The 15,188-nt window shown below is 45.8% G+C and overlaps 1 protein-coding gene across 3 annotated transcripts in view; it reads left to right on the forward strand.

Annotated features, from left to right (window-relative positions):
* The window catches only part of SH2D4B (SH2 domain containing 4B), an 86,865-nt gene that overhangs the window by 38,963 nt on the left and 32,714 nt on the right, over positions 1-15,188 (forward strand). The window lies entirely within an intron of this gene.

Raw genomic sequence — 15,188 nt, forward strand, 5'->3', positions numbered from 1 at the left:
CTCCTTTAGGATGGACTGGTTGGATCTCCTTGCAGTCCAAGGGACTCTCAAGAGTCTTCTCCAACACCACAGTTCAAAAGCATCAATTCTTCGGCACTCAGCTTTCTTTATAGTCCAACTCTCATATCCATACATGACCACTGGAAAAACCATAGCCTTGACTAGGTGGACCTTTGTTGGCAAAGTCATGTCTCTGCTTTTTAATATGCTTTCTAGGTTGGTTATAACTTTTCTTCCAAGGAGTAAGCGTCTTTTAATTTCATGGCTGCAGTCACCATCTGCAGTGATTAGTTAGGTCTGCTGGATCTTCCTTTCCGTCTGCAGTGATTAATTAGGTCACTAGATCTTCCTTTCAGCATGCAGACTCTTAGTTGCGGCATATGGGATCTAGTTCCCTGACTCAGGCCTCCTGCATTGGGAGCTCAAAGTCTTAGCCCCTGGAACACCACGAAGGTCCTAAGCTTTCTTAATGAGGACTGGGAAACTGGCCTGTTTTCTCAGCCACTTTCCTCCCACATGTCTATTTGCTCAGTCATCATTCCAGTTCATCTGCTTAGCCCAGATGCCTTTAATCTGTGTCAACCATGTATATGGTTCTGCTAAGGATCCAGAGGGTAAGAGCTCCATCCTCAAGGAACTTACTTGCCTGTTGGGGAGATTTCTTATACTAAAGAGTAAAACTCTACATTTACTGAGTTACCAATAATTTTCTGGCTGTGTGCTAAGCCCTGGAGATCCAGAGATGAGGGATCATGGTCTGTATCTTGGGGGAACTCGCTGCCCAGGCAGGAGCTAGACACACAGGCTAAGGGCTTTGAGGGAAAAGGTACACGTTCTGTTGGAGCACATGGTGGCTATTCTGGTGGCATTCCAGATGAGAAGGTATAAAGTGAGGCTGCTGGGAGCATGGGGATATCGGACAAAGAGGCTGGAGAAGGTAGATGTATGTGAAAAAGTGAAAATCACTTGGTCATATCTGACTCTTTGCGACGCTATGGACTGTAGCCTGCTAGGCTCTTCTGTCCATGGAATTCTCCAGGCAAGAATACTGGAGTGGGTTGCCATTCCCTTCTCCAGGGGATCTTCCTGACCCAGGGATCAAGCCAAGGTCTCCTGCACTGCAGGCAGATTCTTTACCGTCTGAGCCATTAGAGATGTATAGGTGGCTCTTAATCTTGGAGAGTGTCGGGGGTGGCAAGAAGTTAGGTGGGAAAGAGGAAGTGGAACTAAGCTTGAAGGTGGTGTTTTAATATGTACGCGAGACTTGCTTTAACCAGGTATGGATAGGCATGCAGATGTGGAAACGACTGTTGCAAGAAGTTTTTGCCCACAGATTCCTAGAAATGGAGAGCATGGCATGCCATGCAGGGCCACACAAGAAGCACCAGGGTGAGTCAAAAGGCAGAGGAAACAAGTAGAAAAAGTGGGCAAGAGCCTTTACTATGGAGTCATTGGGAAAGGTAAGGCATGCGTGTGTGCGAGCTCAGTTGCTTCAGTCGTGTTCGACTCTGTGACCCTATGGACTATAGCCTACCAGGCTCCTCTGTCCATGGGATTCTCCAGGCAAGAATACTTGAATGGTTGCTGTGCCCTCCTCTAGGGGATCTTCCTGACCCAGGTATTGAACCGGTGTCTCTTAAGCCTCCTGTATTGGCAGGCGGCTTCTTTACCACTAGCACCACCTGGGAAGCCCCAGAGGTAAGGCAGGACAGGGTGAACAGACAGGACTGGCTGAAGTGAAGTGGCGTCGCTCAGTGTGTCCAACACTTTGCGACCCTGTGGGCTGTAGCCGACCAGGCTTCTCCGTCTATGGGATTTTCCAGGCAAGAATACTGGAGTGGGTTTTTGAATAATTTCAGCAGGCTCTGGGGTATAGGAGCTGTCTCTAGTTCTCTATACCTGGCACTGGGGTGATGAGGGCAGATGGACAGACTGAGGAGTACAAGAACCAGATAAACGAGGTGGTTGGGGTATGGGCTTTGCATTGGTTGGTTTGCATTTGAAAGGTGCACTTGCAGCTGGGTCCTTTGCTAGCTCTAGGAAATGGCTAGATCTTGGAGGGGCAGTATTTGAAGGACCAGCAAGATCCCAGATGTCAAAACTTCAAAACATACAGGAAATAAAAAGACACGACTTGTATGCATGGACAGAGGAAACTTGTAAAGTCGAGTGACATAGTTCAGGCTGGTTTGGGGAGTGAGAGAGAGGAGGAGACTGTGGCATGATTGACTTTGGAGATGACTAGGGCCACAGCAGGGAGAACAGAGATATGAGGTGCCTTCTGCTGGCTAGCATTCTGATCTTCAGCATTTCACAACCATCTGCCCCATTCATTAGACAGACTTTAAAAAAATTGAGATAAAATTCACACACCATAAAATTCATCCTTTCAAATTATGCAGTTCAGTGGTTTCTAGTATACTCACAAAGTCGCCCCACCATTACCACTCTCCAATCCTAGAACATTTTCATCCCCAGAGAAGGAAACACTGTGCCCACTGGCAGTTACTCACCCCCTCCCACTATATCCCTGGAAATAATCTAATTTCTAATCTAATTTCTGTCTCTATGGATTTGCCTGTTACAGGCAATTCATATAAATAGAATCATGTATTATGTGGTCTTTTGTGTCTGACTTCTTTCATTTAGTGTATCTTCATGTTGTAGCATGGATCAGTCATTCATTCTTTTTTATGACAATAAAATTCTAATGTGTTCTATACCACACATTTGTTTTTCTGTTTATCAGATGATGGCCATTTGGGTTGTTTCTATTTTTTGGCTGTTACAGATAATGTTGCTCTGAGCATTTGTGTATGTTTTTGTGAATATGGATTTTCAATTCTCTTGGATATATATCCAGGAGTGGAATTTCTGAGTCTTATGATAACTCTATGTTTAACACTTTGAGAAACTGCCATTCTGTTTTCCAAACTGACCATACCATTTACATTTCTACAAGCAATGTGTAAGTGTGCCAATGTCTTCACATCCTTGTTAGCACTCGTTTTTGGTGTTTTGTTTAATATCCATCCTAATGAAATGCTATCTTATTGTGATTTTGATTTGCATCTACCTAACACTTGCCACGAAAATACTGAGGATTGTAAGAAGCTACTATGAACGATTATAGTCCAACAAATGAGATAACCTAGAAGAAATGAATCACTTTCAAAAACGTACAACTGAACAGACCAATTACTAATAAGAATGTTGAATCAGTAATAAAAAAATCTGCCAACATAGAAGAGTCCAGGACCAGATGGCTTCACTGATGGATTCTACTGAACATCTAAAAAAGAATGAACACAAATCCTTCTCAAAATATTCCAAAACATTGAAGAGGAGGGAGGCCAGCATCATCCTTATACCAAAGCCAGACAGAGACAGTATAAGCAAAGAGAGTTACAAGCCACTATCCTTGATACACATAAATGCACAAGAATCCTGTAATATTTTGCTACAAAATATTTGAACATTTGGAAAGGCCCCGTGGAAGAAACGGCAGGTGGTTTGGGAAAGCTGAGTAGGAAAGGGGAAGGTGGAGAAGGGCGTCCCAGCAGAGGGAACAGCACTGAGCAAAAGTGGGGTCCTTGTGTTCTTGGAACACAGTACATGGTTTTAAAAAAACTTATTTATTGCTGCGCTGAGCCTCGTGGCTGTGCGTGGGCTTCCTCTAGTTGTGGCGAGAGGGGGCTGCGCTTTAGCTGAGGTGCTCAGGCTTCCTGCGGTGGCTTTTCTTGTGGAGCACGGACTCTAGACACACGGGCTTCAGTAGTTGCAGCACACGGGCTCAGTGGTTGTGGCTTGTGGGATCTAGAGTGAAGGCTGTGTAACTGTGGCACCTGGGCTTGGTTGCTCTGTGGCATGTGGAGTCTTCCTGGACCAGAGATCAAACCTGTGTCCCCTGCATTGACAGATGGACTCTTAACCACTGGACCACCAGGGAAGCCAGCACATGTTTTGATGTGCCTGCAGCCTGGGCTTCATGTTGGGTGATGATGGAAATAAGGCTAAAAAGGTAAAACCTTAGGCAAGACCTAAGAAAAATTTGTTCATATAAATTTGGAATGGATGGAGAGATAGGTGGAAAAAGAAGGCAGGACAAAAGTTTATAGTGAAAAAAAAAAGTGAACAATCACAGAGTAAAGTCACATAAGCCACAGTGTTCTGGGGAAGGAGCCCTGGGCTGGGAGCCCTGTCCCAGAGTGAAGTCACATGAGCTACTGTGTTCTGGGGAAGGAGCACTGGGCTGGGAGCCCTGTCCTAGCTCTCCTGCTTCCTACTGTATGACCTCAAGCAAGTTCTCATTCTGCTCTGTTGCTCAGTCTCTTCATTTGTAAAATGAGGGTGAGCATGGAGAGTTGAGGCTTGTTGGGAGGGTGAAATGAGAGAGAGGAACCCAGGTGCTCTCTAAGCTGTGAAGGGCTGTCACTCATGGAGCATTCCTTTTTTTGTACCTACACCCTGAGATGGAAAGTTACGGGCTGGGCTAGTGTTTAGCTGGGGATGGAGGGTGGAAATCATTTGGTGCAAGTGCTGCCTGTTTGCTAATTAATGGGCTGTGTGGCACCCGAAAATGGGAAAACCGACCCTAAACAGAGAAAAGATGTGATAATTCAGGCCCATGATTCCAGTTCCCTCATTTTATGCTTTCTTAAAGAATGATGAGCTTAACTCTGAAGCTGTCATTCAAATCCAGCAAAGCCATTCTGCACTCAATTAACTTAATATGAAAGCTATAGTGGGCCATTAATCTACTGGGAGCAGCAGTTTTTGATAAAACACCTAAATTAAATTCTCCAAGTTAGGAAAAAAAGAGGGAATTGTTCCCTTTAGTATCACTTGAATACAGAGTTAGTTATTCAGTTCAAACAGCAGAGCAGGCTCTGACTTCTAAGAAGCTCTGAATATATCAGGCAGAAATTCGCTCAATAGTTTCTCAGCAGGAATTTGTAGGACTGTGAGTTAGGTAACATCTAGTTGCCCAGAGATTTTTAGATGAGCCAGTCTGACTTGGCTAATGGTATCGCTTATAAAAATTGGGACAGTGTTACAGTTAACCCCTCCCCTTCCTCTTTGAGCTTTATGATCCCAGTTGTGGCCCCCAACCCACAATCTACATCCTCGTGTCAACACTTTGTGGGATTGTGGTCAGAGCTGAGTGAGAAAACGTGTGCTCAAGTCTACTAGGGAATCCAGTTGTCTGGGTTCTGTTCTCTTCCCTCATAGAAGGGCATGTGCTGTGGAGTCTGGGTTTAAACACAGGGATTCTAGGAGACTCCCCAGGGATTCAATGGCTAAGACTTTAAGCTTCCAGTGCAGGGGGCCTGGGTTTGATCAGGGAACTCAATCCCACAGGCTGCAACTTAGAATTTGCATTGCCACAACTAAAGATCCTGCGTATTGCAACGAAGATCAATAACCCCATGTGCCGCAACTAAGCTCCGGTGCAGCCAGAGAAAGAAAGTCAGTGATTCTAAACTGCTGTGCACTTGACCCAGGTAGAACCCGGGGGCTTGTGGAAAGGGGATATGGTCTGGAGATGGGATGGGGCAGAGAATTTGGGGTTTGAAGGACAGCTGAAGAATAGCAAGAAAAATTTTTTTCTCTCCACTGATGGGATGGAAAACTGTGGAGTTGCTCCTTGGGCAACTGCTCCTCAAACTCCAGGTGCCATATATTTTTGGTTTTACAGCTCAGAATAATGCCAGCCCGAGCCCCCCACATGCCCGATTCACGTCCTGCCTAGGGTTCTCTCTCCTCCTGATTGCTCAAGAATCCCTGGGGAGCACTCTGGTCTTAAGGAACCCCTGATGTTGCCCCTGGTGGCCAGACGGGGTCACTGTTGGCAGCCATCAGGATTGTAAGCCAAGCAAGGATGATTGACAGCTGACCTCAGAAGCCTCTGAGTCCAGGTAGAGAGAGCCCTAGACAGAGATTTCTTGTTTAGCTGTGGGTGAACCTCACTGGATTTCTCTGAGGCTCATCAGGGTTCATTGCCTCGGTGACAAACCCATTCTTCCCCAGGTTATGGCTGTTCCCCAGGCTACCAGAGGCCTGAATGTATATCCTCCAACATCTGGACCACATGTTTCTCTTTCTTAGGGGTCAGGAAACATTCCCCATTTCCCTGACAAGGGCTTCTGACTCTATGCAGCCCCCCATCTTACACCACTTCCCCACCTCCACCCCGCTGTGCCTTAATGAGACTGGACCCTTTCTAAAGGTTGTATTCCAGTCCCCCTATCTCACAGCAAAGACAATAATATTTAATGAACTCTTGCCACGTGCCAGGAATTGTCCAAGCCCCGTCTATATACACTCTCATCGATGTCTCAAAGCAACCCTGTGAGGCCCTCATTTTACAGATGAGGAAATAAAGTAGAGCCAAGGTAATTCAAGTTGCCTAAGGTTCCCATGAAGCATAAGATGGAGCCGAATTTAAACACATCTACACACATACACAACTTGAATATTTATTGGTGCCTTTTCATGTATATAGGATTATTCACTAATTTTCAGAGACATTATGCTATTCACCCAAGGGCTTACTACAAATTGATAATGCTTTGAAGCATTTGGTTTCTCTGCAGGCTCTAACTGGCTCATCTGAATTCTATTCAGCACTGAGTCTTTTCTGTCTGGGCAGAAGTAGGGATAATGGTAGTTAAGTGCTCTAGAAATAGGTTTCATAATGAGTGGCAACTGGTGATCTTCTAAGACCTCATGCTCCCTGGACCTTCCCCCGTGAATCCCATAGGCACCTCTACCTCCACTCGTTCAAAACCCAATGCTGCTCTTCCCCCACCTGCTTCATCACCTGGCTGTCAAAGGCGGAAACTTGGCTGTCATTCTGGTCTCTTTTCTGCTCACTACTAATCCCCAAACCTACCAAGTTATAAAGATTCAACCTCCTCAATATTCTTGGAATCTACACCCCTTCTCCTCATCATCCTGACCATGTCTTAACTTTGACCCCATTTCTCTTTGTCTAGCTTTCTGTTTTGCAAACATTCATGCTTGTTCCTGTCAAGTTCATTCCCAGCAATGTAGCTAAGTCAGTCTTTGAAAAGTTCCAACAGCATCCTGCTTTCCTGCTTAAAGCCTTTCAGTGGCTTTCATCACTCTTTGGTAAAGTACTGAAATTGATTAGTCAGTGTTTTTGGGTTTCCTAAATGGCCTTATCTCTTTCTGCATCTTTACCTCTTGCTCCCTCCCCACAAGAGCTTCCTTCCAGCCATTCTGTAAGAAATGTTCCAACTCCCTTTTGCCTCTGGGCCTCTGCTCCTGAGCTTCCTCTGCTAGAACAGCCCCTCCTTGGCCTCTCTTGTTTGAATCCCTTGAGTCTACCAGGCATTAACTTAGATGCCCTCCAGAGAATTTCTCTGCTCTCTCTGGCTCCCCAGCACCCTGTCCATACCGCACAGCTCCATGCACCATTAGCTGTTGTGTTCCCCCTTCAAGGCAGTGAACTCTCCGAGGATGGGGACTGTGTCTTGCTCGTTGCTGTTTTTACATCCCCTAGCAGCAGCCAGGCTGCCAGCCGACAGGGTGACCTCGTGAAAAATTAGGAAAAAGTGCCCGCTTTTCAAGTTGCTGCACTGGCATCTACCAGGAAGCTGTCACAACATCTGTACATACTGATGGTGATCATGGGTGACTGTGCCCCCTGGAGTTGTGCAATGCACAGCTCCTGCTTGTGCAACGTGGAGCTGGCACAAGGGAGGCACTGTACACGTGTGCTAAATAAATGTGTTTTTTGTGCCCAAATGTGTTACTTAAAGTGTTAAAAATCCTGCCGCTTGCACTGACTAGCCTGGCCACGTTTCTGGAGCTGTGTAACTGCTCACAGATATGCTTCCAAGAGGAAACCCAGCTCCTGCCATTTCTCTTCAGCGTGGGAGAACTGAGCAGGAGTCTTGAGCAGAGGCTTGGACGTGATTCCAGAGCAGCCTGGAAGTTCGATCCCTGGGTTGGGAAGATCCCCTGGAGAAGGTCACGGCAACCCACTCCAGTATTCCTGTCTGGAGAAGCCCACGGACAGAGGAGCCTGGTGGGCTACAGTCCATGGGGTTGCAAAGAGTCGGACACGACTAAATGATTTAGTAAACACACACATGGGATGAAAGAGGGGGTGGTCTCCATTTTCCACGGAGGGAAAACTAAGACCTAGGGAGGTGAAAACGTGTCGTGGGCTAGACAGAGAGTCAGGAGCAAAGCCAGGCAGAACGCTCAGCTCCCCTCCCGGCCTGGGGCAGCTGAAACTCCCAGATCCAACAAGAGTGGGGCTGGACTCCTAGGACTGGGGGTCTCGGTGTCTTTTAAGCATGAGGGCTGCAGGCCGGCAGTCCTGGAAGGTGGTGTCTCAGTTCTGAGTGGTGGCCCCAGGCCGGGCAGGTGTGGGTACATCCTTGTGATAGGAGGGCAAAGCTGGAAGGGGCCTTTCCCCCTGATCTGCAGGTAAGAGAACTGAGGGGTGGCTGGGGGCACACACAGCTGGGTACATTTCTAGCTAATGGCAGCACCTGCTGTGCTCTGGCCTCTTCATTCTAAGCCCAGTGCTCCCCAAGCCAGAATGTTACAGAATGGTTTATTATTTTTTTTTAATTTTAAATTGTGGTAGGGGCCTTCCCTGGTGGTTCAGTGGGTAAGACTCCGAGCTCCCAATGGAGGGGGCACAGGTTTGACCCCTGCTGGGGAACTAAGATCCTGCATCCTACAGGCCACATGGCAAGGCCAAAAAGAAGGTAAAAAAACCCCAGCAAATGCATTGGTGGTTTTGAACTGTGGTGTTGGAAAAGACTCTTGAGAGTCCCTTGGACTGCAAGGAGATCCAATCTGTCCATCCTAAAGGAGATCAGTCCTGATTGTTCATTGGAAGGACTGCTGCTGAAGCTGAAATTCCGATACTTTGGCCACCTGATGCGAAGAACCGATTCATTGGAAAAGACTCTGATGCTGGGAAAAATTGAAGGTGGGAGAAGAAGGGGACGGCAGAGGATGAAATGGTTGGATGGCATCACCCACGCAATGGACATGAGTTTGACAAAAGGCTCTGGGAGTTGGTGAAGGACAGGGAGGCCTGGCGTGCTGAAGTCCATGGGGTTGCAAAGAGTCAGACACAACTGAGCAACTGAACTGAACTGATACAGCTTCAGACTGACCATTTTAACTACTTGTAAGGGTATAGTTCAGTGACACTGAGCACATTCATGGTGCTTTGCTACCGTCACTGCTGCCCACCTCCAGAGATTTGCTTTCTTCCCACATTGAAACTCTGGCCCATGAAACAATAACCTCTCATTTCACCCCACCGCTAGCCCCTGGCGGCCACCACTTTCTACTCTGTGAATGTAGCTACTCTAAGTGCAATCCGTGGAGTATAAATGAAATCATACAACGCTTTTCCTTTTGTGTCTGCTTATTCATTTAGCATTAACATCTTTAAGTTTCAACCATGTTGTCGTTTGTGTCAGAATTTCCTCCCTTTTTAAGACTGAACAATATTCCTTTTATGTATATACTGTGTTTTGTTTAACTGCTTATCCATTGATGGACATTTGTGTTATTTCCATGTCTTGGCTATTGTGAACCATGCTGTTACGAACATGGGTGTGCAAATATTTGTTTGGATTCATGCTTTCAACTCTTTTGGGTATACATCTAGCATTGGCCTTGCTGGACCATATGTAATTGTGCATTTAATTTTTTTAATGGAATTGCTGTACTGTTTTCCACAGAAGCTGCACCATTTCACAGTCCCACCAACATTGCGTAAGGGTTTCAATTTCTCCATATCCTTGCCAGCACTTGTTATTATCGTATTTCTTTTAATTTAAAAACAATAGCTATCCAGATAGGTGTGAAGAGGTATCTCTTTGTGGCTGGTCCATTTTTCAGACTATAAATTCAGCTTTTCTTCTGGTCTTCAGTGTTTTCCTGTTGTTCAGCTGTCTTTACATTATTTCTGAGAGACGAGGTTCACTCTCCCCTTTAACAGATGGAGAAAGGAGACCTTGGAACCCACCTGAGAAGTGGGAATGGCTATGATCCCCCTTTGTTCTGCGTGCAGTGCAGGCTCTTGCCGTGCCTGCTGAACAGGCCTGTGCGAGGTCATCCTGGACTGGAACTCGGGCCGTAGGAGAAAGCGAAGCTGACTTGGTTGGGGCCCCACCTCTGCAGTGGGGTCCTCTGGAGTATGAGACCATCTGATACTTGCTGCCTCAGGGCCAAAGGTGCTTGTGGTTGTTTTTACTGGGATAGAAGAAAAAAGACTTGAGTTCTGGCTGAGGGTTTCCATGGCAGATTCACATGATTACAGTTTGAATCTATCCCAGATTCAGAGAAGGAACAGAAGCAACCTTTGAAGATTTCAGAGCTTCCTTTAGGGTAAGATGGGAGTTCCCTGAGGTCCAGTGGTTAGGACTCGGTGCTTTCACTGCCCTGGCTGGAGAACTAAGGTCCCACAAGCTGCTTGTAAACAGACCCAGAATCCATGCTACTGAGCGTCAAGGTTGCCCCCTCCTGGACTGACTGAGAACTGCTTATGTCTGCATTTTGACGGTGCTAATGCCCCCGGCAAGAATACACAGAAGAACTGTACAAAAAAAGATCTTCACGACCCAGATAATCATGATGGTGTGATCACTGACCTAGAGCCAGGCATCCTGGAATGTGAAGTCAAGTGGGCCTTAGAAAGCATCACTACGAACAAAGCTAGTGGAGGTGATGGAATTCCAGTTGAGCTATTTCAAATCCTGAAAGATGATGCTGTGAAAGTGCTGCACTCAATATGCCCAGCAAATTTGGAAAACTCAGCAGTGGCCACAGGACTGGAAAAGGTCAGTTTTCATTCCAATCCCAAAGAAAGGCAATGCCAAAGAATGCTCAAATTACTGCACAATTGCACTCATCTCACACGCTAGTAAAATAATGCTCAAAATTCTCCAAGCCAGGCTTCAGCAATACATGAACCGTGAACTTCCAGTTGTTCAAGCTGGTTTTAGAAAAGGCAGAGGAACCAGAGATCAAATTGCCAACATCCGCTGGATCATCAAAAAAGCAAGAGAGTTCCAGAAAAACATCTATTTCTGCTTTATTGACTATGCCAAAGCCTTTGACTGTGTGGATCACAATAAACTGTGGAAAATTCTTAAGGAGATGGGAATACCAGATCACCTGACCTGCCTCTTGAGAAACCTATATGCAGGTCAGGAAGCAACAGTTAGAACTGGACATGGAACAACAGACTGGTTCCAAATAAGAAAAGGAGTACGTCAAGGCTGTATATTGTCACCCTGCTTATTTAACTTATATGCAGAGTACATCATGAGAAATGCTGGGCTGGAAGAAGCACAAGCTGGAATCATATGCAGAGGACACCACCCTTATGGCAGAAAGTGAAGAGGAACTAAAAAGCCTCTTGATGAAGGTGAAAGAGGAGAGTGAAAAAGTTGGCTTAAAACTCAACATTCAGAAAACGAAGATCATGGTGTCTGGTCTCATCACTTCATGGGAAATAGATGGGGAAACAGTGGAAACAGTGTCAGACTTTATTTTTTGGGCTCCAAAATCACTGCAGATGGTGACTGCAGCCATGAAATTAAAAGATGCTTACTCCTTGGAAGGAAAGTTATGACCAACCTAGATAGCATATTGAAAAGCAGAGACATTACTTTGCCAACAAAGGTCAGTCTAGTCAAGGCTATGGTTTTTCCAGTGGTCATGTATGGATGTGAGAGTTGGACTGTGAAGAAAGCTGAGCACCTAAGAATTGATGCTTTTGAACTGTGGTGTTGGAGAAGACTCTTGAGGGTCCCTTGGACTGCAAGGAGATCCAACCAGTCCATTCTGAAGGAGATCAGCCCTGGGATTTCTTTGGAGGGAATGATGCTAAAGCTGAAACTCCAGTACTTCGGCCACCTGATGCGAAGAGTTGACTCATTGGAAAAGACTCTGATGCTGGGAGGGATTGGGGGCAGGAGAAGGGGACGACAGAGGATGAGATGGCTGGATGGCATCACTGACTCGATGGATGTGAGTTTGAGTGAACTCTGGGAGTTGGTGATGGACAGGGAGGACTGGCATGCTTCGATTCATGGGGTCGCGAAGAGTCGGACATGACTGAGCGACTGAACTGAACTGAGCTGAATGCCACCCACTCCAGTATTCTTAGAAGAATTCCATGGACCGAGGAGACTGACAGGCTACAGTCCATGGGATGGCAAAAGTCGCAAAGACATGACTGAGCGCCGAAAACTTTCACCTTTTTCACTTGCGATGAAAATAAAAGCTTTAGCTAACACCATGGTGCTCAAAATGTACCTGGTACAGTTATAAGTGATATATATTAGTTTCATAGTAACTTCATAACAACTTTATGAGGTAGGGACCTTTATTATGTCCATTTTACTTTTGACAAAATGGAGGCCCAGGGTGATTAACTAACTTGTCCGCTGTTACACAGCTGGTAGATGAAGTTGAGATCTGAACCCAGGCAGCTTGGCTCCAGAATCAGGCTTTGAGAAATTTGAAGAAAAGATCAAGGTCAGAGGCCTGATTTAGTATAAGACATTGCTTTTCCAAAGCACTTCATTGTTTAGAGTGTTTTATATGTTTCATTTAATCTTTATAATAACTCAGTGAGGCAGACACTCACATCATTCTTATTTTGACAGAGGTAAACACTGAGGCCTGGAGGCATTCAGGGACTTTCAAAAGAAAGCTGGCATAGAGTGTTGATGAAGGCTGGAGAAAAGAGATCCCGGGCACTGTTGGCGAGAGTATAAATCGATGCAGCCACTATGGCAAATGTTATGGAGATTCCTCAAAAAAATTAAAAATAAAGCTAACATATGACCCAGCAGTCTTCCTTCTGGGTATATATCGAAAGGAAATAAAATCAGGCTATTAAAGCGATATCTGTACTCTCATGTTTACTGCAACATTATTCACAGTAGTAGCCAAGCTACAGAGACAACATAAGCATATGTCAACGGATGAATAAAGACCACACACACACACACACATATGTATATATACACACATATACATACATGGACCTTTAGAGGTTATGCTAAGTGAAAAAAAAGACAAAGGAAAATACTACACAATTTCACTTATATGTGAAATCTGAAAAAGTCAAACCCATAGAAACAAAGAGTAAAATGGTGGTTTCCAGGGCTTGGTGGCAGGAGTGGCAGGGGTGAGGAGGAGTTAGAAGTTGATCAAAAGGTATAAAATTAGAAGGTGAATAAATTCTGGGGATGCTTCCCTGGTGGCTCAGAGGTTAAAGCGTCTGCTTGCAATGCAGGAGACCTGGGTTCGATCCCTGGGTTGGGAAGATCCCTGGAGAAGGAAATGGCAACCTACTCCAGTATTCTTGCCTGGAGAAGAATCCCATAGATGGAGGAGCCTGGTGGGCTACAGTCCACGGGGTCACAAAGAGTTGGACACGACTGAGTGACTTAACTTAACTTCAATGCACAGCTTAGTGACTGTAGTCAACAATAATGTGTTATATACTTCTAAGTTGCCTAGAATGAAAGTGAAAAAGTGAGTCACTCAGTGGTGTCTGACTCTTTGGGACCCCATGGACTGTAGCTCACCAGGCTCTTCTGTCCATGGAATTCTCCAGGCAAGAATACTGGAATGGGTAGCCATTCCCTTCTCCAGGGATCTTCCCAACCCAGGGATCCAACCCAGGTCTTCCCACATTGCAGGCAGGTTCCTTACCATCTGAGCCACCAGGGATCTCAAATGTTCTTGCCACAAAAAAGAAATGGTAACTATGTGACTGATGAATGAGTTAGCCAATGCTATGGTGATCATCATTTTGCAATATATTAAGGATCTCAACATCAGCACATAGAACACTTTAAGCTTATTTATGTACATCAATTATGTGTCAAAAAAAAAAAGAAAGAAAGAAACACAAGAAGAGAAAAAGACCCACGAAGCCCTCCTGGAGCTGCCGCTGACCCTGACCCCACATCAGTCTCTCTCCATAATCGAGGCTGGGCGGCAGGGCTGGCTTCCTGCTTGCAGCCTCGGCCGTGTCGTCACCTCTGAGTACCCTCTGTCCTGCTGCCTGGCATTTCTGAGCTGATCTGGCTGCATGTCCATCACAGCTGGTTTGAGTTGGTGGACACCTCTGCCCAGAGGGGAGTTTGCAGAATGGTGGGGAGCTTGGTGGCCCTTGAACAAAGGGCAGGGAGAAGCTCAGAGGCCCATTGGGCTGGGAAAGAAAGTGGGTGGAAGGGGTGCTCCTTAAGGGCCAAGGGATTTGCCTTTTGTCCTGCAGGTACTGGGAGCTGCCGGGAGCCGGCATATTGCATATTGAGTGCATATTGCATATTGAGTGCAGCACTTTTCAGGATCTGGAATAGCTCAACTGGAATTCTATCACTGCCGGTAGCCAGCGTGAGGAACTCCGCCCATGACAAAGTCATGAGGAAGGAGGCTCGGCATACGCAAAGGCGGGATCGAGCTTCAGGAGTCCCCCTGGAAATTCTCGAGCATATACCCCCAAAACCAGAGTCTGCCTACTTTCTGCTTTGTGCTTTCACCTACACCTCTGACTTTACGGGGGGCTGTCCCCCACTACCTCTCTGAAAAAAGAGTTAGCTTACGGCTCCAGTTAATAATTCCTGGGTGTGACAGTGTTTAACCTACAAACTCCTTTGGAAATCCTCTAGCCTGCCTGAATAGGTTTTTCCGGCCTCATGTGGTTGTTCAGAGCCTCCCAACTGTGAGAGGCAGGAGATGTTCTAAACTGTCTAAACACAGATTCTTTTGAGTAGTTAAAAGATTGATTAGAAATTGTATTGGTGAAGGGATTTTCACTTGTTGGGCCAATGTTTGCTGCTAAGTCTCCATATCCCTTACCTGCTGTGTCCCTGGCAGTGTATTGGTTAATATAATTGGTATAAATAGTAGCTTTAATGTTTGTAACCTGGGACCCTTGAGTTAATTCTTTTTCTTGTTGTAGCCCACCACACCTTTGCTCTGTAGGAATGCAACTTTATCTAATGCTTTTGGAGGGTGGCTCCTGACCAATCACCTTTAGAGAAAAATAAGTTTTCTGAAGAAAAGGTCTTAAAATGTTAACAGGCCTCCGGGCCAGAAGATGATGCAAATCACCTAAGCTTTTGCATATGATAAGTTTGCAGGAAGAAAGCCTGGTT

Source organism: Bos taurus, chromosome 28, assembly GCF_002263795.3.
Source record: "Bos taurus isolate L1 Dominette 01449 registration number 42190680 breed Hereford chromosome 28, ARS-UCD2.0, whole genome shotgun sequence".
Taxonomy (NCBI): domain Eukaryota; kingdom Metazoa; phylum Chordata; class Mammalia; order Artiodactyla; family Bovidae; genus Bos; species Bos taurus.